This window comes from Colobus angolensis, unplaced genomic scaffold (assembly GCF_000951035.1).
Source record: "Colobus angolensis palliatus isolate OR3802 unplaced genomic scaffold, Cang.pa_1.0 Scaffold14, whole genome shotgun sequence".
NCBI classification, from domain to species: Eukaryota; Metazoa; Chordata; class Mammalia; order Primates; family Cercopithecidae; genus Colobus; species Colobus angolensis.
In genome coordinates this window covers 15140306-15160305 of record NW_012114488.1, presented here as the reverse complement: position 1 = coordinate 15160305, position 20000 = coordinate 15140306, and the positions used below count along the sequence as shown (strand labels likewise).

General features: G+C 42.4%; 1 protein-coding gene across 5 annotated transcripts in view; it reads right to left on the bottom strand.

Annotated features, from left to right (window-relative positions):
* The window catches only part of PARK2 (parkin RBR E3 ubiquitin protein ligase), a 1410476-nt gene that overhangs the window by 101644 nt on the left and 1288832 nt on the right, over positions 1 to 20000 (bottom strand). The window lies entirely within an intron of this gene.

Genomic DNA, 20000 nt, shown 5'->3' with positions numbered 1-20000 from the left:
TTAAAGAGGCAGGTAAGCAGGTAATAGAGAAGCCTCGAGGACTAGAACAGAACTGATGGAAAGAGAACTGGCAAGGGGCTAACTTCTGCATGATGTATTTCCATGTTATTTCTCTCGGGCCCCAGCACTGCAGAAAATCATCTTGAACACCTCCCAAGGCCAATCTCCCATTGTAACAAATGAACTATTAAAAACGGGGGTCTCTTTTATCCCTACCGTCATCTCATTTCCAGATAAAATAGCTCTAGTTCCTTCAATGACTTCCATGAGAAGACCTCTCTGGAGAGGTCTGAACATTGTCTTCTGTCAGCTCCCTCTTGATTTTGGGACCAAGCATTGAATATAAACTTAGGATGTGGCCTGACGAGCATAGGCAGACCGCTGAGAAGCCTTCCTTGGGCCTGTCACTACACTTCCATCAACAGGAGGCAAGGCAGTCTCAGGATGCCACCTGCCCATGGCCTGCCTGAGGGAACCTGCTGCCCACAGCCTCTACTCCCAGAGGGACCTACCCAGTCCCAAAGCTGAGGCACCGCCCATCCTTGAATGGCCACAGTAACCTGTCTCAGGAATATGGGCAAGATGACTCCAGAAGAAAGCGGCAGTCAACAGTGGTTGTGTACAATGCGGATAAATATTAGAAAGGCCGTCCAGGATGCGTCATTTGCAAGCTCGGGTGGACGGGGAGCTGCCAACAGTGACAGCAGGTGGTGCCTGAGTGAAACTGAAGAGAATTAGGGGACTGCTTTGGTCTTGGCAGATTTCCTGGTCAGTCCATGGAACCCTCAAAATAGGTCCCTTAATTTTGTAGAAAACTGGTGTCACCTTTAAACATTGTAAACTGCAATTATAAATTGAACACATTCTTTTCTTTCTTTTTTTCTTTTTTTTGAGATAGAGTCTCACTCTCTTGCCCAGACTGGAGTGCAGTGACATGATCTTGGCTCACTGCACCCTCCCCCTCCCAGGTTCAAGCCATTCTCCTGCCTTGGCCTCCTGAGGAGCTGGGATGACAGGCGCGCCACCACACCCAGCTAATTTTTGTATTTTTAGTAGAGATGGGGTTTCACCACGTTGGCCAGGCTGGTCTCAAACTCCTGACCTCAAGTGTTCCACCCACCTCGGCCTCTGAAAGTGCTGAGATTACAGGCATGAGCCACTGTGCCCAGCCTTAACACATTCTTAAGTACTTCCAAAGTCTGATTTAAAAAATAGTTTTTTTTCCTGAGGACTTAAATAACTTACGAATAAATCAAAGCAATAAATATAGTGAGTCTTAAGTTCTCCAAAAGGCTTTGATACTGTTTACAAACTTTGTCAGAGTTCAACTTACTATCCCCAGCCTCAATCAGTTACTCAATTGTGTTTCAAGCTAAGTCACAAGGCTGAGCTGTTTCATTAATTAACCACATTCCTTTAAAAGTACAAGTCTGTATAAATTCCTTAACACAAAATATTGGTTCTGTGGTTTTTTATTCTTTAAAACATTTCTCTACTTAATTCTAAATCTTTTAGGGTGAAAGATGATTAGCTACTAAGGAAACTATTGCACCATCCCACACAACTATTTTAGGTTATGTTCCTGTATTATTTTTGGGATTGTCCTCTCAATTTGCTTGTAATTGTGTTATAATCAAAACGTTTAGCTGGGGTGCTGACTAGATTCTCCATGGTGACCTAAGTGGGATCCACTGAGCCCTATTTATAGTGGCATAGCGATGATTCCGTAACTCATAGGAGAGTGGCAGGGAGCCCTTGACTTTAAATCCAAATTCTCTCTCTATATATGTATGATCTATATCATATATATGTTATATATCATATATATGACATGTTATATATCATATATGTTACACACATATATAATATATGATGTTATATATATCATATGTTATATATATCATATATATATATATATATAATACCTCCACTCAATTCACTTGGCAGAATTTTGCACTATTGTGCTCTTAAGATATAAATATATTTCCGTCTCAAGATCACATCAGGCTTAATAAAATTCTGTATTGTCATAGTTTATATAGGACCACACACATTTTTCATGTATGTAATTGTATTTTTGATATCTCTCACAGCTATTCCTGATAATCCAGTTGCAAATTCTAAGGCCATTAATTCACACAATCTATATGATGAAAGTTTTTAAAAAATGGAATATTCAATCCTTTATAGCTTGAGGGCTTGAGCCTTGAACCAGTGAACAGTACTGAGTAGCTGTTAGGAAGGCGGGGAGTCAGACTGCCTGGGCTGAACGTCTTGGCTCTGTCACTCATTTCGTACTCTTAATCATCATGCTATAGAAACTCTCACAATCTGTATATGTGCACATGTTATTAAATGATTCAAATACTTCTCAGACTCTTGCCTGTGTAGATAAACAATGTGTGTTGTGTATCATCTTGGCTTGTCTTTAGTACCCGGTTATTTAACCAAACATTACTCTGGGTGTTGTGGTGAAGGTATTTTGCAGATGGGGTTAAAATCTACAATCAGTGGAATTGCCCTTGATAATCGTAACGGGCCTCATCCATTTAGTTGAAAGGCCTTAACTGAGGTTTCTCAGAGGAAGAAGAAATTCTGTTTCAAGATTACAACATCGGCTCTTGTTCTGTTTCGAACCTTCTGGCCCGCCCTGCAGGATTCAGACTTGCTGGCCTCCATGGCTATGGAAGTCAATTCTTTGAAGTAAAGAGAACTCCAACTAATACACAATCCTCCCTCCCTTCCTCCCTTCCTTCTTTCCTTTCCTCTTCCCCTTCCCTCCCCTCCCCTTCCCCTCTCCCCAAATGCAAAAAAAGTTAACTTCATGATTATCCTTTCTGGGAACACTAGTAGTTACTATACACATTATTCACATAGAAAAATCAGTAATGTACCAGTTGGTAGTTGAATTCTTCAGAGGGAAAGATTAGTATCTTATTTTTTATTTAGTGAAATGAGGAACTAAAAGGGCATTACTCTTCTTTACTGCAATATATATAACAGAAGTATTTTCTTGGTGTCTGCAATGCAAATTCTGATGTCAGTAAATACATTGAGAGACGAATTTGTCAAGCAAGCACAGACCACACATGGTTTCTTTTTATTTCTTTCTGAGGAGATGCAAGGAAACCTAAAAGTAACAATGCAGGCAACTCTCTAGGGTTGCCAGCAGCATTTTGGCAATGCTCCCAGGGGTCACAGAACAGCAGCATGGGTTCTATAGGTCAGGGGTAGCATGGCCTGTCTTTTGAGCTCACTTTCCATATTTCACAGGATCCTAGATCCTGTGAAAGAAAGACCTCAGGCTCACACTATTAGATCCTTGGGTAATTCTCCATACTCTGAAGTTCTTGAAGAAGGCACTAGCTGGGGTTAGGGTGGCTTTGGGAAACCCTTGACTGCTTGAGGAATCCTTTCCAATTCCTTCCTATTTTGTTTTTGTTTTTGTTGAGACAGAGTCTCACCCTGTTGCCCAGCCTGGAGTGCAGTGGCGCAATCGCGGCTCACTGCAAACTCCACCTCCCGGGTTCAAGCGATTCTCCTGCCTCAGCCTCCTGAGTAGCTGGGATTACAGGTGTGCGCCTCCACGCCCAGCTAATTTTTGTATTTTTAATAGAGACGGGGTTTCACCATGTTGGCCAGGCTGGTCTCGAACTCCTGACCTCGTGATCCATCCGCCTCGGCTTCCCAAAGTGCTGGGATTACAGGCGTGAGCCATGGCTCCCTGCCCTCCAATTCCTTCCTTAACCAGGCAGGAGGGACAGCAGGCCATTCGTGGCCTTGAGTCCAGTTTCCAGGTTCTAAGCTTGGTCTATGCTTTTGGTGTGCTCTCTAACTCAATGATAATGATAGTCACAGAAGTTTTCTAGTATCTGGGTTTTTGAAACTGTTAGTCCCTAGGGCAAGCCCAAGTTTATTTTGGGGGAACTTTGCAGCAGCATTGTAGTTATACTGAAATTTAGAATATGTGGGTTGAAAAGCACCAAAGTCAGTGTGAAAAATCCAGCCCACCATTAGGGCGACTGAAATCCCATTAGCTTGACTACTTTCTGGAGGTCAATTGCACTTAACTTGGATTTCTGAGTTACTTTTTCTGGTCCATAACTTCATCTAGGTCACTGCTCAGACATCACCTCTCCAGTGAAACCATCTAGCCTGTCTAAAATCATCCTTCCACTCCCCTAAGTGTCTCAGTTTCTCTGTATTGTCTTCCCCAGCTATATACTTTTTTCATAACACTGGTTCTTCTAGACATTATATTCCATCTAGATTTGTCATCTCCTGTCTCTCTTTTTAGAACATAGACTTTTTGAGACCATGGACTGTCAGTTTCATTTAATTTCACATTCTGTCTCTTTTTTTTTGTTTTTTTTTTTGAGACAGAGTCTCGCTCTTGTCACCCAGGCTGGAGTGCAGTGGTGTGATCTTGGCTCACTGCAACCTCTGCCCTGCTGGATTCAAGTGATTCTCCTGCCTCAGCCTCCCGAGTAGCTGTGATTATAGGCGCCTGCCACCGCGCCTGGCTAATTTTTATATTTTTAGTAGAGACGGTGTTTCACCATCTTGGCCTGGCTGGTCTTGAACTCCTGATCCCGTGATCCACCCGCCTTGGCCTCCCAAAGTGCTGGGATTACAGGAGTGAACCACCATTTTCAGCCTGACATGCTGTGTTCTAAGCACCCAGCATGATGGCCAGCATGCAGAAGACACTGCAGAAATATTTGCTGCATGAATGACTTGCTATTTACATCAGCCCACTAAATGCTACCCAGTGAGTAGAAAAATTTCAAATGAAAGCATCCTAATCATTCCTTTTTTTATAAAGGCCTATCAGTGTAGGTTATTCTAGCTGAGGAAATCACATCCAGTCCCTGGTCTCATGAAGTTATAGAAATATTAGGTGCATACCAATAAATAAATATACACATACTTTAACTCATATCAACATATTATAGAGAAACAAACGTTGAAAAGAATTTCAAGGCTGGCCATGTGTGTTTATAGTTTCCTCCAGTTCAAAATTACTATGACAACATGTTTTTCTAAGGAAAATGTTGGCCTCTAGGGGAAGTGAAAGGCTCCTGTGTTGTGATGTTTAATAGTGAGTGTCAACTTGATTGGATTGAAGGATGCCAAGTATTGTTTCTGGATGTATCCGTGAAGGTGTTGCCAAAGGAGCTTAACATTTGAGTCAGTGGACTGGGAGAGGCAGACCCACTCTCAATCTGGGTGGGCACAGTCTAATCAGCTGCCAGTAGGGCTAAGATAAAGCAGGCAGAAGGACGTGGAAGGCCTAGACTGGCTGAATCTTCCGGCCTTCATCTTTCTCCTGTGCTGGAAACTTCCTGCCCTCCAACATTAGACTCCACGTTCTTCAGCTTTCGGACTCTTGGACTTACACCAGTGGTTTGCCAGGGGCTCTCAGGTCTTTGGCCACAGACTGAAGGCTGTGCTGTTGGTTTCCCTACTTTTGAGGTTTTGGGAGTCAGACTGGCTTCCTTGCTCCTCAGCTTGCAGACGGTCTTTTGTGGGACTTCTTGTGATCGTGTGAGTCAATTCTCCTTAATAAACTCCCCTTCATATATTCATTTATCCAATTAGTTCTGTCCCTCTAGAGAACCCTAATACATCCATTCTCCCACATCACCAGCTTGAATCTTGCCCAAGAATAAAGAAAATCAAGGACAGGGCACTGAACAGTCCCAAAAGAAAGCTGCTCTTTGGGTTTGTGAATGCTGACCTGGGTCTGTTTTGTGTGTGGTCAGAGGGTGAAAGGGTCTGGGGTACATGCACGTGACCCTTCCTCTTCCTCTTCCACCCACGTGGCCAGAGAGCTCAGGGCTTCCTCAGAAGAAGAAACGGTCTCATTGCTCAGGAAACCTTTTCTCCTAGGCAAACTGGAGGTAGTGTGGCAGCTGGAGGAGGCCTGGAGTGGTGCTTGGACTTTGAATTCAAACAGTTGCTCTCTCAGAGCCTTTGCCTCCACTGTGTTCCTACCGGAGAGCTGAGTTCACGACCTGGGTTTGGGCGTGGAAGGGTGGTGTGAGAGCAAGGCTGAAGAGTCCAACTTCCTCATTTCACAAATATCCCCTGAGCGTTTTCGCTATGCAAGGCTCTCTTCCAGACCTCTTGGTTCTTAGGCGGCCAGGAGTTCTCCACTCAGTACACCCAGGTTTACCAAAGTTAAACCCATGAGATTTTGTAATAAAGCCAAGGCTAATAAGAATGCATTCCATTACTTTTCCTGCACATGTGTCTCTGTTAAGCACTTTGAAGGAGGATGGGCAGCTGGGCCAATGCAGGATCCAACTACTCAAGATGCCCCCACTTACACAATATATTGACACTAACTCTGTATGCATCCCCACTGAATATAGAACTCTAGTAATTTCTATGGAAAACATCAAATAAAAAAGCTACTAATTTACTAGAAATTACCTCTTCTAATTGCCCTACAATGACACAACTGTATTCTGAAAGGATACATGGGTATCATACAAATAATTCAAAATTCGTGTTTATATTTATGTACAGTGCCTAGAACAATGATAAGACATGATTGCTGAATGTGTGGATAGATGGGCGGGAGGATGAATGGATGCATGAATGAATTAATGAATGCTCTGTGATCTGAGGGCTGAAGATACATTACTGAAAACTCCAAGAAGGGCAGAAGGCCAAATCAAGGAATATGAAAATCTACTGTTAGGTACAAATGTGTCTCTAGAGAACAGACTGGTTCTGAAAATAGGGAGAATGGGAATCACCAACTTCCTGTGTGTGTGTTACCATACTCTTAATATGAAAACATGTGTGATAAGAAGTCCAACATTTTGTAGATGACTGCACATGTAAGTTAAAGAAAAAGTGATCTTCTTTTGTCTTTCCTTTGTAGTTTTTTGGGAAAAGGACGCTAATAATCAAAAGACCTGCAAAAAAGGTGATTTGGTATTTCAAGCGTTGTGGGCTTTTATGGGACACAAACTGAACTGTCATGCAGAAAATGACCGCCTTCTGACGTACTCAGGCTGCCCAAAACTCTGGAAAGAAAAATAGAATATCCCAGCTGTTATGGGAATACTTATAAGAAGAAAAAGAGAAATACAGCTCTTTGTACATTCAGATTCCCTTAGCTGGAAAGAAAAAGAGTAGCCTCCTTTAAGAAAACCTTTGGGTTTGACAGAACATAAATAAATCTTAGTGCAGCTGCTTATCTAGCTGAAGAAGGCCTGGTGTCTCTGCTGACACTTAGAGATTTTAGAAACGTGTTGTCATTCTTTAATCATGATCATTATTGGAGAATATGATTGAAATTTTAATTATTAAGTAGGGGGGATTGTGAAGCACTTTCATCCAGCATCTCGGGTGCCTGGTGTGATCGACCATCAGCGCAGCTGATGCAAACCTGGAAGCCGTTATCGCAGCTCCCTGGCCCTCGCTGCGGTGGAGGCAGCCGTCTGTCTACCTCCTGCCGGCTGCCTGTCTCCTAAAATGTCTGCATGCTGTTTACGGCAGAGCCAGTGTTTGGACCAAATGCTCAGTAATGTGAAAACATCAATTATTTCCTTCCTATGTTTAAATGAACTATGATTACCCTTGATTTAATAGCAAAGGAGCATTTCCAAGGCACAAAAACATTTCAGCCATTAAGCTCAAAGGTTGTGTTTCAAATATATGTTTGTTTTCTTCTACAGAGCAATGGGCACTAAATGTATTAGCTTCATGCTCACCATGACAGTAACTCCATGTCTGTGGAGTTCTGTACTGTCTGCATGTGTTAGGCTGTAGGTAGGCAAGCTGGTCAATGGAGAAATACTGACTTTGCCAGAAATTTGTAAATTTTTAGAGAAGTGAAGAACACATGGTCACTATGACTTGCTAGTACCGTTGGTCTAAACCTTATAATCACCAGAAGCCATTTTCATGGGTTTTTTTTGTTTGTTTTTTTCTTTTTAAAGTGCATATCTTTATTTGGACAGCCTTAAATCCCTTCATCTTATCTGGAGGGAAGACAGGAATGAAAACCATGATAGCATCCAGGAGGGATTTTCAGGCAAGGCTGAGTTTTCTAAAACTGCAAGCACTTCCTTGCTCAGAGAGTGTCTGCTGACAGCCAGGGTTCTGTGAGTGGCCTGGTGGCCAAAAGAAGCTACTTTCAGAAGTGGTACTTAGCATCCGCCCTTACTGATCACCATATTTCAGGTAAGACTTGTTCTCCAGGTTAATTACAGTGGAAATCTGATCAAACTTGACAGTCGGTGTGCTAGAGGGGTTTCTTTTCCTGCCAGTCTGCAACCTAAAGGAAATGCTGCATTCTCTCTCTTAAGAATGAGAACATTCTCAGAAAGGCCCTTGAAGTGACTATTAATTCCAGAATATGATACAAATTAAGTATTTCATTTGGTTTTAGTTTACTTTTGAGAAAGTCCAAGCTGTGCACATGTTGAAATAAATCAGAGGCCTGTTTACAAATGGAGTCACCATTTCTTACTGTGGAGTGCAGGGACCTGGTTCTGAGCAAAGCAGTAGGAAGGATGGAATTTCCTGAATCCCTGGATCTGTTCACCGGAAAGCCTAGAGCTTCTGGCCTGCAGGGTAGCAGGTCTTCCGGATGCCCCAGCTTCTCTGAGATCCACCCTGCTGTCAGCCCTAGAACTCCCTCACGAGCAAGCTGTTTTCCTGATTTTCTCATCTCTGTTTAGAGGTTTCCACTTATATGTAGATTTCCCCAGGGTCCTAGGAAACTAGCTAACTGGTGCCGCTGTAACATTTGCTATAATTATAACAGTTCAGTTATTTGGTTTTCTCTTTGTCTCCTTCTTCATAATTTCGAGGCTTTCAATGACTTACCCTGCAATGGGAGATTTCTGGCCCAGAAATGGGTCAGCAGAAACTATTACATTGAAAGTTGGTTTCTTGGTGCTGCTTACATTATTTTAGTTAGATAGGAAAATGGCTGTTGATATTTTGTGAACAAATCTATTTATCCATCAAATCACATATCCTTTTTTTCCTTTAATTCAACTATCCATCCATCAGTCCATCCATCCATCCATCCATCCATTCATCCAACCATTCAACTTTTAATGTGTCCCCACAGGGAGAGGCAGGCATGGTGCAGGAATAGTACAAACAAACATAAACAGCAATTGAGCCTACCTTCAAGAAGTCATCTGCTTAGAGTAGAGGACAGATTTTGGAGGTAATACAAGCAAACTTTATAATAGGACTATAATCCGTGTTATTTTAGGACGTCACAGAGGTTGCAACAAAAGATTTATTTTCTTTAATTCTTATTGATGGGCACCGTGTGTTTACAGAGGAGAGTGACTTTGACCAAGATCATGAAGAGTGGGTTAGACATTGCTTGGGAATAGTGGGCAAAGGAGGGGCAATACTCCCTCTGGATAGGCTAAGGCCCAAATACCCATTTAGGGTCTCTAGAATATAATGGGCTACACTTGGCACTGGATTCATTTAGAAGGACACAGGACAAGAAGCAGTGTATCAGCAGGGAGGGCCAGGGGACACTTCTCTGAACCCCCGTAATCACTTGGATTTGGGGAAGGAGACAGGCTGGTAGGTGAGGAGCAATGCTGGGGTAGAAGCCCCAGGTGCCACATGTGCTGGCAGGAGTTCCAGGGGCACAAGGCCAAGCTGAAGAAGACATAATTTCATCACTGTGAGTGTGACTTCCAGGGACGTCCACAGCTGCAGCTTCTCCTAGGTATTTATAGTTCATTTATAATCCTGCCTGTCAAGATCCCACACACCAACCCAGAGTTATCTTTTTTTTTTTTTTTCTTCAGATGGAGTCTCGCTCTGTCACCAGACTGGAGAGCAGTGTCACGATCTCAGCTCACTGCAATCTCAGAACCCCTGGTTCAAGCATTTCTCCTGCTTCAGCCTCCCAAGTAGCTGGGATTACAGGTACGCACAACCACACCCAGCTAATTTGTGTATTATTATTATTATTATTATTAAGTAGAGACAGGGTTTCACCATATTGGCCAGGATGGTCTCGACCTCCTGACCTCGTGATCTGCCTGCCTCGGCTTCCCAAAATACTGGGATTACAGGTGTGAGCCAGCATGCCCTGTCCAAGAGTCATCTTTATCATAAGTACTTACTGCCTATTAACCCCACAAACATTCCACCTGTATCAGTTTTCCAGAAAACAGAACTGAAGGTCAAGTTTATCCTCAGGGACAGAGAAAGAGTTTTGCTAGCCAGTGGCTCAGAGGAAGGAGCAGCCTCCAGAACAAAGATCTGGAAGTCTGAAAAGTCCTCAGTGAGTTCTAGACCTGGGAATGGCTCAACATGAATTAAGTATAAGGTGTTGCTAGAGATGAGAGGGATGGTGGAGGGGGACAGTAGGTGGAAGATGAGGCCAGAAGGTCCAGAAAACAAACTAGATGGTGTTAAGGAGCTGAAGTTTTTAAGCTCTAGGGAATCACTGCATGGGGGGGCGGGTGTTATGATCATATTGTATGGTATGGGGATAAAGGATGGATTACTAGGGGGAATACACTGAAGGCAGGAAGAGTGTAGGTTATTCCAGTAGTTGAGGCAAAGAATGGGGGACCCTGAGTTAATAGGAAAGAGGAGGTGGATGCAGGAATCATTGGCTTTCTGGAATCAGTCAGTTATCAGTCAGTCACTGGAGATAAAAGGGTCTGGAATACACGCATGGAGGATTCTAAGTGCCACTCATTGCAAGGACCCAGGTAAGAAGAGACAGGACAGGGTTGCATGTGGGTGAGGGAAGAGGTAGAAAAATGAGTTCAGATATTGACATTTTACATTTGAAATGCTTATGAGAATTCCAAGTGGAGGTATCCAGTAGGCAATTTGAAGTATAATCCAGGAACTCAAGAGAATGGTCTAGTTAGAGAGACAGACTTGGGGTCGGTCAAGTAGAGACAGTCAGAACTGCAGAAATACATGAGAAGGTCTGAAGGAGGGCTTGGCTTGAAGAGAAGACCAAGGATGGTCCCCTTGAAAATGACAGTGGTTAAAGGGCAGATGGAAGACCAGCTTGTAATGTGGATTGTGAAGGAAACAATGGGTAAGGGAAGATGGCTGGAAAGGCGGGTGAGAAGGGCACCCACAAGCTAGCAGGGGAGGAACAGCCAACAGTGCCAAACGCCACCACCTGCCATGAGCGGAAACTCACCACGGTAGGGACCTACACATGCTCTGTCTCATCCTTTTCATCTTTGCACAATATTAGCCTCTACTGTCACCCAATATGACCAAAGTCTAGTCCATCTAGAGAGATCAGATCCAAAGTGAGCCTGAAATCATTTACATCTAACAACATCATCTAGAAAACATGCTTTTATTCTGAATCACCTGAACTTCCAGCTCTCTGTGGTTTATAAGCTGGCATTTTCCAGTTGAAATACCACAGGGGGATGTATTTTAGGAGCTGATTTGGTATTCAGTTAATACTGTAGAATGTGCTCTTCCATTACCTTGAAGCTAATGACTAGCTAAATTAGTTATATGGCCCAAAGCAAAGACAAGATGGTTAGTATGTTTGACCAGTCATTAAAGTGTGTCTTTCTGGAAAAATATTCTTTACTTAAGTGAAATGACACCATGATGTCCGATCAGCAATATAGCTCACCCTTATTAAAAGGTCTACTTTGAATGTCTCCCCAGGGCGATCATATAAAAAAAATCAAAATTTAATATATCATTAACAGAGGTTGACTTGCTGAAAAATAAGCTGAATTAGTTGGGAATTGCTGCTAAAATATTCTGTAGCTAGAAAATATCATCCTGTTTTTCTGGAGAACTGTAGCAGTAAAAACACACAGAATACGCTTTGCATCCCAAAATTGGCATACTTTAAATAATCCATGATTTTTTTTTGTTCAAAATTGGCTTAATAGGTTTGAGGCCAATAATATTTTCTATTTCCTCAGGATTTCTTCACTCAATTTTTTTGTTTGGTAGAGCACTTATTAACAAGACACTATAGTAGGCTATAAGGGTATGAACATGTCAGAAGTTCTGTATATAGTAGACTGCAATGTACTAGAAGCACTAGGAAAGTCAGAGAGATAAATACTTACATAAATACTAAATAGAGAAAAAACTACCTAATGAGAATTATGGGTGGCTGAGCACCAGGGGGTTCCAAGGTCAGTTTGAGCACTTCTGGCTGGAGTGGTCAGTGAGATATTATTGAAGAAGGTGGCATGTGGGACCAGCAGAATTCCTGAGGCATCCAGATTCAGCAAGGCCTCTGGAAGGTGACTGCCAGGTCAGTCTCACTGTCAGCTGGTGCCTCTCCTGACCCCTCCTCCCTTGTTACCAAGGATGCCAAAACTTTCCCAGCTTTCAGAATTACAACTGTTTGGTTCTACCTGGCTTATCCTTCCTGATCTTGCCTAATTGGCTCTTGAATCATGTTTTCCAGAGGTCAACTGAGTCCAAGAAGACATTAAAAATCCTGAAATTGGCCATATAATCCTGCCTCTCCTTGATTTGGGACAGGATGCATTTGGGATCTGGCAGCACTTTTCTGAGGGCTTCAACTACCAAAGTTGGAGGGATCTTTCCATCAACCTACATTTATACCCACCAGATGCCTTCTTTGACCATTTTGATATCTAGACATGGAGTATTCCAATTTCTTGGTCCCCATGGACTGAAACTTTACAGTTAAAGGCAAAAGTTTTAATTCAGCATGAATCAGAAATTTAATGTACTACAAGCCTGAAAGACTTGGCTGAAACTCAGCCCCAGCTAAAGCAACATCAGAACTGCATACACAGTGGCACAGATCAAGTGTCCACTTTGGAAGTATAATTTTTTATCTAGTGATCAGTTTTCCAACATTTCCATCCAAATTTTGGAAGCACCTAAATCCAGCTATCCCACCATATTATAGTATTCACTTACATTTACGATACTGCCCTCCATAGAGCTAGGGTGGTGGACATCAACATATAGAGACCTTTAGGTACTTTTTTTTTTTTTTTTGAGATGGAGTTTCACTCTTGTTGCCCAGGCTGGAGTGCAATGGTGTGATCTTGGCTCACCTCAACCTCCACCTCCTGGGTTCAAGCGATTCTCCTGTCTCAGTCTCCTGAGTAGCTGGGATTACTGGCATGCGCCACCACGCCCGACTAATTTTGTATTTTTAGTAGAGATGGGGTTTCTCCATGTTGGTCAGGCTGGTCTTGAACACCCGACCTCAGGTAATCTGCCCACCTCAGCCTCCCAAAGTGCTGGAATTACAGGCGTGAGCCACCGTGCCCAGCCAGTACTTTCTCAAGCCAGGGATTGGATTGGGAAAACTGATGGAGTTGGCCAATTCCTATGGAAGCCACATTTAATTCCTGGAAACTTTGAATCTCAGATTTTTTTTTTTTTTTTTTTTAAAGAAACTTCATTTAGATATCATTTATATAATATAAAATATACCCATTTTAATTGTATACTTTGATGAGTTTTGGCAAGTTTATACACCAATATGTGCACCACTACAATCAGGATGTATTGTATAACATTCCCATCTTCTAAAAAAGGTTTTCTCATGCCCCTCTGCAGTCAACACCATCCTATGCTCACCTAGCCTAAGGAAATCACTGAACTTCTTTGTGTAACTACAGTCTTGGTGGTGATTTCTCAGAAAGTCTAAACTCATGTTCATTAGCAGACAAACAGAAAAATGAATTATCAAATAATTAATGCCTTGAAGGGTTCCAAAGTAAGTCACACCTCAAATTCTGATATACAGGCCCCTAAAGTCTCTTATAAATCCCCAGTGAAATGAATTATTTAAATGTCAGGTAAAACCATCGGGCAATACACACTAGTTCCCCCACCTTGGTTTCCCCACCTGTTGCCTGCTGGGTCATTTGCTCCCCTTTGCTTAGTCAGTTTGACCCACAAAATATCTCCTTGGAAGCTTAAGCTCTTTAAGGAGGTGACAGCTGCTTGTGGTCAACAAAAGCGATGGCTGCGATCCTCGCCAGCTGAGCTGTAGAGGTTAGAAAGCCCTTCAGTCACTGACTCTAGCAACTTCGAGAATGCAAAAGATGGCAGCGACAGAGATAGCAGTCTAGAAGGTGAGTCTTCTTTCATACTGTCAAGACTGACCCATGCTGGACCAGCTTCAGGCCTTGCTGCCTCAGTGTTTGTTTATTGCAAAATAAACAATATTTTTTTTTTCTTTAAAAAATTTTTCTTTTTGAAAGGCGACATGCTTTCTGGCTTGCTTCTTTTGGTCATAATGATGACTTCTTAACACTGGGATTTCTTTAAAATCATCTTGGAGCTGACGTACATTTTTATACGTTCTGATGTTCCTCATTCCTTCCTACAGATCTCAGCTTCACTTCCTATCCTTTCAACCTGCAGAAGGGATTTTAGTATTTCATGCAGTGCAAATCTGATGGATTCTGTCAGCTTTTGTCATCTGAAAATGTTATTTCTGGGGGCCTTTCTTTTGGGATTTTTTTTTTTTTTTTTTTTTACTAGATATGGAATTTTAGTATACATTTTTTTCTTTCCATATCATTCCATTGTTTTCTGGCTTCCATTGTTTTTGATGGAGAAGTCAGCCCTCATTCTTATCACTGTTCCTTCCACACAATGAGGTTCCCTCTGGCAGCTCTTAAGATTATCTCCTTATCTTGTGTGTTCAGCATTTTGACTGCAATTTGTTTTAACACATTGTTTTCTTTGTATTGCTCCTGCTTAAGATTCACTGTGCTTTTTGGGTATTTAATTTGATGCTTTCCATCAATTTTGGAAAAGTGTTTACCATTATCTTTTCAAATATTTCTTCTGGCCCATTCTCTTTCTTTTTCTTCTTGGATTCCAAATACACATATGTTGAAGTGTTTGCTATTCACCAGATCTTGGATACTCTGTTCTATGTTTATTACTTTTTTCCCATGTTGTGTTTCCTTTTTCTCCAGCTTTATTAGGTATAATTGATAAATAATAATCTTATATATTCAATGCTTACAACATAATGACTTGATATCTGTATACACTGTGTAATAATTACCACAATCAAATTAATCAACACATCTATCACCACACACAGTTATCCTTGTGTGTGTGTGTGTGTGTGTGTGTGTGTGTGTGTGTCTGTGTGGGGAGGACACTTAAGATCTAGTCTTAGCCCATTTCAAGTACACAATACAATATTATTAACTCTAGTCACCATGCTGTACATTAGATTCCCCTGTGTTTTTATTTGAACAGTTTATATTGACCTCTCTTCAAAATCATTGATACTTGCCTCTGCTGCTTAGTCTTCTGTTAACCTGTTGAATGATTTAGTCAATTCTGATAACATTCTTTTCCAGGAAGGTCTTATTACTTTTAGTAATTTCTGTCACTTAGGCTTTTTTTGATCTCGGCGCTCTGATGGGTTAAAAAATCTCTGAAAATATGTAAGCTGTTTGACTTGTTCTTTTCGTTATGGTAGAAATCTAGAAAATAGTTTTATCACTTCTCCTTCAGTCAACTAGTTTCTATTTTTACACTCATCTGCTCTGATCTGTTTAGGCAGAAGCTTAAACAATTCTCCCTGCTCAAGTAACTCAGACACTGTGGATCTTAGGATTTGAAGGTACAGTCTGCATACTAAAAGATAAGCCAGTACATCTCTGAGATTTGCCATCCTTTCTGGTGAGGACTGCACCCAAAGTAAGACGAGGGACTCACCTTAAAGAAATATGCAGCCATACTGCTAGGGCAAACATCTATACACAGGCACACAGACACACAACCAAGGACAGGCTTTCTGACAAGCAATTGATAGCTTTATTTCAGAGCTGTCAAGTAGAGCACAAAAAAGAATGGAATCTCAGGGTCCTCTTGGCAAGACTGTGGTTCTCAAATAGGCATACAAGATTTTTTCTTTCTGTGACAGTCATGCAAAGTTAGATGATGAGGAATTTTTATTCTTTTGTTTCTGGTGGCAGACATAAAATATTCATTTTAGGGCAAAGGAATGAAATCTCATCAAGAGTCTCCTGCCTAGATTAGCGTCCTTATATACAAGCCAACTTCTCCCTGTGGAGTGTTCTACATCCCAGAAACCAGGCTTGTTTGCCACTGATTTCATTTCTCTTCTCACTGTTGCCTCTGGATTAAAAAGCCTTTCTCATTACTGCTCATCCGTGTCCTGCTGCTGGGGGAGCCATTTGTGCTGATGAATACTTGGTTTATTTTTCAATGTACTGGGAAAGTGGCATTTTGAGAGAGACTTCTTCCATCGACACCCTTCTGTCTTAAGTATAATTCACTCATTCATTCATCAGTAAATATTATTGACAGTGGACTGTGTGCCTGGCACTGTGTGGGGGAATTTGATATAGACACATATAATACGAACATAGTTCCAGCCCTATGGAGTATATACATTATTAACTGATCAGTTCAGTTCAACACACATTTACCAAGTTCTTGTATGTGCTGGGCATTTAACAGTGTAATGATGAGTAAGATGGGCATTTCTCCTTAAGCATATGGTTCAATGGGGAAGACCTAGATACAATTTTAGTACAATGCTTTACTGTTGTACAACAGAGAAACATGCAGATTGCTATGGGAATGCAGGTTGAGAGGTGTTGAGCCTAAAATGAGGGTATAGGGAAGGCCTCCTGGAGATGACGACGCTTGAAAGGAGTCTCAAAAGATGTGCAGGAGCGACAGAGGCTGCAAATGCCGGCTCAGTATTCGTGTTCCTCTTCTTCCTCAGTAACAGAACACCAACTGTGTGCCCAGCAAAATTCTACTTTTCCAGCCTTGCTTGCATTAGGGCTGATCAGTGAGCTGTGAGTAGAGGGTTTCCTGGAGATTCCAGGGAGCTACATGCTCAGGAGGAAGGGCCATGGGTCCCTTAGTGACCATGGATGTCCCATACTGTCCCTCAGTTGCATACTTCCAGCTTTTTTTTTTTTTTTTTAATGTGAGAAACAGTAAAATTATATTCCTTCTCACTCCCTTAGCCTATACTTTATTTTTATTTTTTGAGACAGAGTTTCACTGTTTCACCCAGGCTGGAGTGAAGTGGTGCGATCTCAGCTCACTGCAACCTCTGCCTTCCGGGTTCAAGTGATTCTCCTGCTGCAGCCTCCTGAGTAGCTGGGATTATAGGTGCGCACCACCATGCCTGGCTAATTTTTGTATTTTTAGTAGAGATGGGGTTTCGCCATGTTGGCCAGGCTGGTCTTGAAATCCTGACCTCAGGTGATCCGCCTGCCTCAACCTCCCAAAGTGTTAGGATTACAGGCGTGAGCCACTATGCCAGGCCTCTTACCCTATACTTTAAAACAAAAACAAAAAAACAGACAAACCTAATCTTCAACCCGAAATAATGTACTAGGCCAGGTATAGACAGGAAGAGAGAAGAGGCAGTGGGTCTGGGAAAAGCAGTCTCTGAGGTTTCGGGAGGAGCCAGGCACAGAGTGTGACAAGCAGGGTGGGCAGCACAGCACTGTGGTGTCCCCTGAGTATACTATGGGAGCTGCAGCACAGTGGGAGATGAGGCTGGGGTGATGGGCACGAGGGCCTCCCACGCTCACTCAGGAACCTCAGCTTTCTTCTGTAGGGTGACAGAGGTGGTGTCAAGATTGTATTTTTTCACCTAGAATATCCATCTGGGGCTGGGCGCAGTAGCTGACACCTGTAGTCCCAGCACTTTGGGAGGCCGAGGTGGGCAGATCACGAGGTCAGGAGTTCGAGACCAGCCTGGTCAACATGGTGAAACCCTATCTCTACTAAAAATACAAAAATTAGCCAGGCATGGTGGCAGACACCTGTAATCACAGCTGCTCAGGAGGCTGAGGCAGGAGAATTGCTTGAGCCTGGGAGGCAGAGGTTGCAGTGAGCCAAGATCTTGCCACTGCACTCCAGCCTGGGAGACAGAGCAAGACTCTGACTCAAAAAAAAAAAAAAGAAAAGAAAAGAAAAGAAAAAGAATATCCATCTGCAAGGAGTACAGAAAATGGATTTAGGAGAGACTTGGGTGTTCACACAGTAACTACCACACACAATAAACAGACAAACCTATTCAAATACATGCAACGAGATGGCTGAATATCTCAGGCATTACGATGAGTGAAAGAGCCAGACAAAAAAGAGTAGGTTCCACACGGCTCCATTTAGAAGAGGTTCAAAACCAGACACAACTCACTGATGGTGACAGAAGTCAGAATAGGGTTACTTCTGACTGGGAAGACACATGAAAGAGCCTTCTGGGATGCTGGCAATGCTCGATTGTTTAGATATAAGAAGCTTAGATCATATATTAGAGCATAAAATAGTTATACTCCTGGAGAGGGGATGGGTGGGAGAGAGGCACACTGTCCGTTAAAAAGGCATCTAGATTCACCTGCTCCTGTTCTGTGTGCTTGAACACATTACACAACCGTGTGCCCATGCCCTACCTATAACACCTGCAGGAAGTAACAAGTTTATTGTAAAACTATTAGAATAAATACAAGGCCCCAGAGAAGACATCATCTTTAATCTATCCTCCTCCAACAATAACAAGAAGTATGACGGAATTTTCCAGCTGTACAGTTTTAAAAAATTTCTATTATAATTTGGTCATAAAAGGGCAACTGAGACAGAGTACATTCTGAATGGGAATCCAGGGATAGAGTGATTCTCAGGGGGTTGAGTAAAATGATACTGAGTGAACTTCATGAGCTAGAAGCTGAAGTCTACAGAATAAACACAGGGACAAGCAAGAATTGACTGCAAAGTTGGAATCTACATGTGATTTATTTAAGTGACTCAATTATAGGGTTATGTGTTCTCTGTTGTCCTTGTTGGCTAAAATTAATTACGGCAGCCACCAGAGAAGGCTGGACTAGAATAAAACCACTGAGTACTTACTCAGCCTTGAAAAGTCAACCATAATAAACATCAAATCCTACAAAGTATACTTTAAATGGCAAGGGGGTACTTCAGCCTGACTCCATTTTTGCCTCACTCCCTATGTATTGACATGTGCTTATTAATATGTTTAGAAACTTAAAGTTAAAAATGCATTCATCCTTTACGGAAATCTGCCCGATGTCATCTGCTATTCTTTCAAATACTCGTATTTCAGGAAGGCTCAGATTTCAGTGAAGGTGTCACCACAGTCTAAGTTACCATCTCCCATCCTCGAATCTGTGGCCTGGGAATTACTCTACTATTTGCGACTAATGCAGCTGCTGGGAGGACCCGGCCTCAGAGGACTTGGGTATGCTTTTCTCAAGGACAGGAAAGCATGCACAGTGTGTGTTCATTCATTTGTTAAGTTGTCCTTGTGGCCACAGTTGAAGGCCCTCACACTCACCGTCAGCCTCGACACCCCTCGGTCCTTCCCATAAGACATACTGAATGCTAACCTGGTTAACTGATAATGCTGGCTACAACCAAGGCAACTTCCTCTTACACTAAAACCCAGCAGTACACAAATGGGCACTCCCTATAGGCCAAGTAAAATTCCTTCATACATCTCCTAATGACTCCCCACCAAAATGCTTACAAAGAGTCAATACTGCCACCCCCCCATGTCTGTGTACTCATCCCTGGAACTTGTGCACATGGTAGTGTTTATGGTTTGTGTCCCCATCCAAATGTCACCTTGAATTGTAACAATCCCCCATGTCAAGGATGGGACCAGGTGGACATAACTGAATCACGGGGGTGGTATCCCCCAGGCTGATCTCGTGATAGTGAGTGAGTTCTCATAAGATGTGATGGATTTATAAGAGGCTTCCCCCTTTACTGGGCACCCATTCTCTCTCCTGCTATCCTGTGAAGAGGTGCCTTCCGCCATGATGTTAAGTTTCCTGAGGCCTCCCCAGCCATGCAGAACTGTGAGTCAATTAAACCTCTTTTCTTTATAAATTACTCAGTTTCGGGTATTTCTTCATAGCAGTGTGAGAACAGACTAACACAGCATCTTACATTGCAAAGGGACTTTGCAGAAATGAGAAGGTTAAGGGTCTTGAGGTGGCGAA